A 6,770-nucleotide genomic window follows, 5' to 3' on the forward strand; every position below is an offset into this window, starting at 1 on the left:
TGGGTCACAGCCCTTGGACTGGGCTGTCACATTGTATCAGATACAATCTGTCTTCATATGCCAGACAAAGTTAATGACTACTGCTCTGGCACTTTTGCCTTTTGGTGCTGCTCAGGCTCGGTTTAGGATGCATTGCTGCTGAGTTGGTCCTTATGCCTTGGTTGGTGTGATAGCAACAAGTTCCCAGACACACAGTCATTTGGTGTCCCATAGTCAAGAATTCTGTCTCTACCATGGCCCAGAAACACAGCAGAAACTGTTTATATATATGCCTTTCTATAAAGGCATATAATTGTCTGAGATGCATGGCATGGTCCTGTTCTGGAGCCCTATGGGCCAGGGTGGTGATTCTCCTACAAAGGCAGGTCTCAAACTCTATACTGCATCCCTGCCCACCACTGACACTTCTGATGCCATGGAGTCTGCCAGATGAGACGGTCCAGTACTCCTTGCCCAGTAGCCTGCGTCTGCTGCAGATTAATGTCCTGCACCACACCTCTCAGCCTTCTATGTCACCTGATATATGGACAAGAGCGATAATCCTGGGGGTGGGATGTTTTGTCCCCAGAACCCAAAGAGGCCTACCAGGTACACTACTTCCTTCTTTGTGGTGGAGGATTCCAGACACGATTTGTCTTTTACTTTGGAGGTGGAATCCTGATATGCCCCGGACTATTAGACTCCTAAAAATTTCACTGAATTGATAACTTCCTGAGTCTTCACAGGATTCATCGCCTACCTTGGGGAACATGTTGTGTCTTATGGAAGCCTTGTACTCATCCTGTCCAATCAGTATGATGCTGTCAGTGTAATGGAGATGGCTGATTTTTTCCGACTATATTATGACTGGGGGTATGAGAACAAGGCCTTGAGGAAAACTATACATAAATGTTCTTATTCTATTGTTTTTAAATCTCTTTTTTTAAGATTTTATTTATTTATTTGACAGACAGAGATCACAAGTAGGCAGAGAGGCAGGCGGGGGTGGGGGGTGGGGAAGCAGGCTCCCTGCTGAGCAGAGAGCCCAATGCGGGGCTCGATCTCAGGACCCTGAGACCATGACCTGAGCCAAAGGCTGAGGCTTTAACCCACTGAGCCAGCCAGGCGCCCCTTAAATCTCTTTTTTAATTGGAATGGAAAAGCACACATTTGCCAAATCAATGACAGTATACCAGATACCTGAGACTTTGTTAACCTACTCTAGCAACAATATGGCACAGCAGCTCTAATTTAAGCTATTACTTGCTGAAACCTGTGGTAATATATAGTCATTATTCAGGATCCATCCAGTTTCTTCAGGGGCCAGTCTGGCAAATTAAATGGAAACATGAAGGGGACTATCTTGAGATCTTAAAAGGGTGACACTAATTTCTGTCATATGGTTTGTGATATCGTTTTTGATTTACTTTCTTGGCAGGAAATAGGGTATTTTTAGAGGTTTCCACTTGGCCTTTCCCACTATGATGGCTCTTAAAACACAGACCATGGATTCAATGTAGTGGTTACTCCAACTTCCAGGTATATCAAATTCAATTATGCAGTTAAAGGCCTGAAAAGATTGTCACTGAATGGGTCTGTGGATCTGGTCATCCCACTGTGAACCTGTAGCTAGGATTCAGTTTATTACTTGATCTCCATAAGTCTTCAGTTCTAACAGGGAAGTCTAATGATGGTCTTCTGGTATAAAAATTAATTCAGACCTATGTCGCATTGTCCTTAAAATATCTTGATATCCTCCTCTCTCCCAAGTCTACAGTTATCTGAGTAAATGGCTGGACAATCCTTTGAGAAAGGAATGAGGATATAATCAGTTATAAGGATCTCTCTGTAGGTCATCAGTACAATTTAGTAATAACTGGCTAACTCCACTCTCTTTGTATGAACTGCTTCTGCTATTGCCTTCAGGTGCCTGAATCAGCAACAAGAGCTCCCCTCATTAGCATATTTTCCCAGTGAATTGGGATTGGGCTGTCACATTGTGTCACATGTTGTCTGTGCTTCATATACCACCCAGGATGGGTTGCTCCTTGCCAGTCAGATGGCAAGCAATCCCATCTCAGAACCCCATCTTACTGTGTGCTTTCTTATATTGGTCATGATTTCAACTATGTCAGTTTAGGTCATCTGGGAAACAGATGCTGAGATGGGATTAGAAGGACAAAAGGTTAATTTTGGGAAATTTTTGTGAAAGGTAAAGAAAGAAGGAGCAGGAGTACCAAAATCTATAAAGAGCTTAGCAAACTCAACACCCAAAGAACAAACAATCCAATCAAGAAATGGGCAGAGGACACGAACAGACATTTCTGCAAAGAAGACATCCAGATGACCAACAGACACATGAAAAAGTGCTCCACATCACTCGGCATCAGGGAAATACAAATCAGAACCACAGTGAGATACCACCTCACACCAGTCAGAATGGCTAAAATTAACAAGTCAGGAAATGACAGATGCTGGCGAGGATGCGGAGAAAGGGGAACCCTCCTACACTGTTGATGGGAATGCAAGCTGGTGCAACCACTCTGGAAAACAGCATGGAAGTTCCTCAAAAAGTTGAAAATAGAGCTACCCTATGACCCAGCAATCACACTACTGGGTATTTACCCTAAAGATACAAACATAGTGATCCGAAGGGGCACGTGCACCCGAATGTTTATAGCAGCAATATCCACAATAGCCAAACTTTGGAAAGAACCTAGATGCCCATCAACAGATCAATGGATAAAGAAGATGTGGTATATATATATACAATGGAATACTATGCAGCCATCAAAAGAAATGAAATCTTGCCCTTTGCGAAGAAGTGGATGGAACTAGAGGGTATTATGCTTAGTGAAATAAGTCAATCAGAGAAAGATAACTATCATATGATCTCCCTGATATGAGGAAGTGGAGATGCAATGTGGGGGGGGTTGGGGGGTAGGAAAAGAATAAATGAAACAAGATGGGATCAGGAGGGAGACAAACCATAAGAGACTCTTAATCTCACAAAACAAACTGAGGGTTGCTGGGGCGAGGGGGGTTGGGAGAGGATGGTTGGGTTATGGACATTGGGGAGGGTATGTGCTATGGTGAGTGCTGTGAAATGTGTAAACCTGGCGATTCACAGACCTGTACCCCTTGGGGCTAATAATATGTTATATGTTTATAAAAAATTTTAAAAATTATTAAAAAATTTTTAAAAGTGGTTAAAAAAAAAGAAGGAGGAGCAGGAGTAGACTGGAGAAACCTTTATATGGGAATGAGATCTTACACCTTAAAGAAGAGGGAAAATCAAGGAAGCATAGGAAGAAGACCCTCAGACTGCAAGGCAGATTTGATGAAGTCTCAGCCAGGTTTATGGGAAGCTCTGGTACAGATTGCTTATTGGAGTAGTTGCTCTGCATTTGGAAGAAGTAAGTGTCTATACTCGAGTATCCCCCTGTGCTCAGTCTTTGGCTGGGAGCAGCCTAGGGACAGTATGACTTCAAATGAAGCATACTTATGCTTCATATGCTTTATTTGATGCTTATCTAAAATTCAAATTTAACTGGATGCCATGGATTTTTATTTACTGTATTTGACAAACCTATCACAGTGGTAAAGTTGAGGTTGTATGTGGGCACAACAACATGGTCACTTACTCATCAAGGGTGTTTTAGCTATTGAGCTTGCCCACAACAGAGACGAGTAGTGAGTCTCCAAATATATCACCATTCTTGAAGGAAACCAAAAAGTGACTTGGGGGCAAGTTGATTACATTGAGCCTATTCAAAATTGTATGAGGCAATGGTTCATCTTGGCTGTAATCAACACAATTTCTGAATATGAGTTTGCCTTTCTTTCCTGGAAGGCCTCAGGCGGCACTACTATTAGTGAATATAGACTGTTGATCTATGGAGACACGATTTTATCTAAAACACTGGATTGGACCCAGAGATCCACTTTCTGGCCAAAGGAGTCCAACACTGAGGACATCCTTGGGATTCTATTTTATACTATACTACACCATTGAAAAGGTGCTGGTCAGACAGAGTGATGAAATGGTGTGTTGAAGGCATGCTGAAGTGCCAGTTTGGAGATAATACCATGAAATGATGGGCTATCACCCATGATAAAGCATTATATATCCTAAATCAATCAATGTTACATGGAAGAATATATAATTTTGGGAATAGGAATAGGAGTTGTTTTGTTTGTCATTATTTCCAGTGACCCACTTGGGGAATTTGTGCATCCCATACTCATAATTCTGTGTTCTGCAAGTTTGGAGCTCTTGACTCTAAAATTGCAAGTGTCTTCACTAGGAGACACACAGGAACCCCATTAAAATTCAATCTGTGATTGCCACCTGGTTACCTCTAACACCAGCCAAAAGAAAACAAGCTGCCTGGTCACTTTTGGCACCATGCAAAAGAAAACAAGTCAGCATCAGGATAGGGGAAATTGACTCTAATCATTAGGAGAGGGGTATTGATATACAGTGGGGTCAGGCAAGAATAGGTTTGGTGTCTAAGTGACCCACTTATTTATCCCTTGGAAATGATAAGTCTTCCAGCCATGGCTTGAGAAAGGCATGATGTCCAGAGTCTCAGACCCTTCAAGGATGAAGTTTTTAGTCAAGGAACCAGATAAGATACCGAGATCAGCAGAGATACTGGCTGCAAGTAAGAATAAATCTAGAATGAGTAGTGCAGGACAGGGATGATGAATCAGTTAAGGCCCTAAAACCAGTTTCAGTGGCAGGTGTTACAGGGTCTTTCACTGATACTGTAAGTTTTCCTCAGGAAAAGAAGCTCAATGATCTCAGTGAGATAATTGCTGCAGAATTTGTCTATATGAAGCAAATGAGCCTGAGCAAGGTGAGGCATGAACTGTAGTAGGTGCTGCCAACACCTACTACATCCCTGCTCCATTGGCGCAGAAGCTCTCATTTCTCTAGCTGTTGAGATTGTTTGAGGCTGGCAGGCTTCAAGAGAGTCCTTCTCCAGATATACTTGAGTTCATGCCCTTCCAAGTTTATGCTCACATACAACAACTGATTGGTCAGTGAAAAAGTATAAAGGCCCAGCCCCATTGTGCTGATGTGCAACAATTTGGAAGGCCCATCTCAATTCCAGAGCTTCTCGCGTGTTCAGCTGAGGCCTTTATTATTGTAGGCCAATTTCTTCTCTGCCCGGCCTTGCTCCCTTCACTCCCCGCAATGAGCATTGACCTTAAAACCACTCCCTAAGGCAAACCATAGGAGACTCTCAATCATAGGAAACAAACTGAGGCTTACTGGAAGGGACGGGTGAGGGAATGGGGTAACTGGTGATGAACATTGGGTAGGGTATGTGTTGTAATGAGCACTGGGTATTATATAAAACTGATAGAGCAGAGGACCACAGGGAAAGGGAGGGAAGATTGAATGGGAAGGGATCAGAGAGGGAGACAAACCATGAGAGACTCTGGACTCCAGGAAAAAAAAAAGCCTGATGGTTTCATAGGGAAGGGGAGTGGAGAGTGGGGTGACTGGGGGATGGGGTGACTGGGTAATGGGCATTAAGAAGGGCAACATGATGTGATGAGCACTGGGTGTTATAAGCAACTAATGAATTATTGAACACTACAACGAAAACTTATGATGTACTATATGTTGGTTACTTGAACATAATAAAAAAAAAGAGAAAAAAGAAAAAAAAAGACTGCTGAATCACAGACTTATACCCCTGAAACAAATAATACATTATATGTTAATTTTTAAAAAAATAAATTAATAAAGCACTTTCTAATCAATCTCCCGTGTGTTAATCTCACTCTTGGAGACTGTGTCCCAGAAGAACTAACAAGTAACTGTGTTTTTTGCTTTTGCTTCAGTTATTGCTATTTCTTAGTATGAGAAGATTTTGCAATATTTTCCTTTATAGTTTCTGGTGTTTTATGTTATATTTGGGATTTTATTTATTTTTTTTTTTTGACAGAGATCACAAGTAGCTAGAGTGAGAGAGGGAAGCAGGCTGATGTGGGGCTCGATCCAAGGACTCTGGGATCATGATCTGAGCCGAAGGCAGAGGCTTAACTCACTGAGCCACCCAGGTGCCCCTTATGTTATATTTGGAAAGGTCTTTTCTATCCCAAGATGATAAGCATACTCACAAATACTGTCTTATGGTTTCCCTAAAAAGTTTTTGAATTTTTTATCTATAATTTAAAAAAAATTTTTTTAAGATTTTATTTATTTATTTGACAGACAGATCACAAGTAGGCAGAAAGGCAGGCAGAGAGAGAGAGAGAGAGAGAGAGAGAGAAAGAGAGAGAGAGGAGGAAGCAGGCTCCCTGCTGAGCAGAGAGCCTGATTCAGGGCTCGATCCCAGGACCTGAGATCATGACCTGACCCGAAGGCAGAGGCTTTAACCCACTGAGCCACCCAGGTGCCCCTTTATTTATCTATAATTTTGACATAAACAGTTAGAGACTCAGTTTTGTTTTTTGAATGATTCTCCTTACACTATTTATTTTAAAAATTCTTTTTCTCCTAAATTTTTTCTGAGGTGTGTTTTTATCCTCTTCAATTTCTAAGTTTCAATACTTAACTAATTTTTATACGTTGTGATTAGTACTGGAAATCCTTAAATTATGAATTTTTCTGAGTGCAGTGTTGGTTACATAACACGTTTTACTATGTAAATTTTTTTCATTAGTTTTATTTTTTTATATTATGCACCGAATTTCAAATTACTTTTTGAAGAACTATTTGTACGAGCTTTTTAAAATTTATAAATGGAAGGAATTTTATTATCTCTTAGCTC

Source organism: Meles meles, chromosome X (assembly GCF_922984935.1).
Source record: "Meles meles chromosome X, mMelMel3.1 paternal haplotype, whole genome shotgun sequence".
Lineage (NCBI taxonomy): Eukaryota > Metazoa > Chordata > Mammalia > Carnivora > Mustelidae > Meles > Meles meles.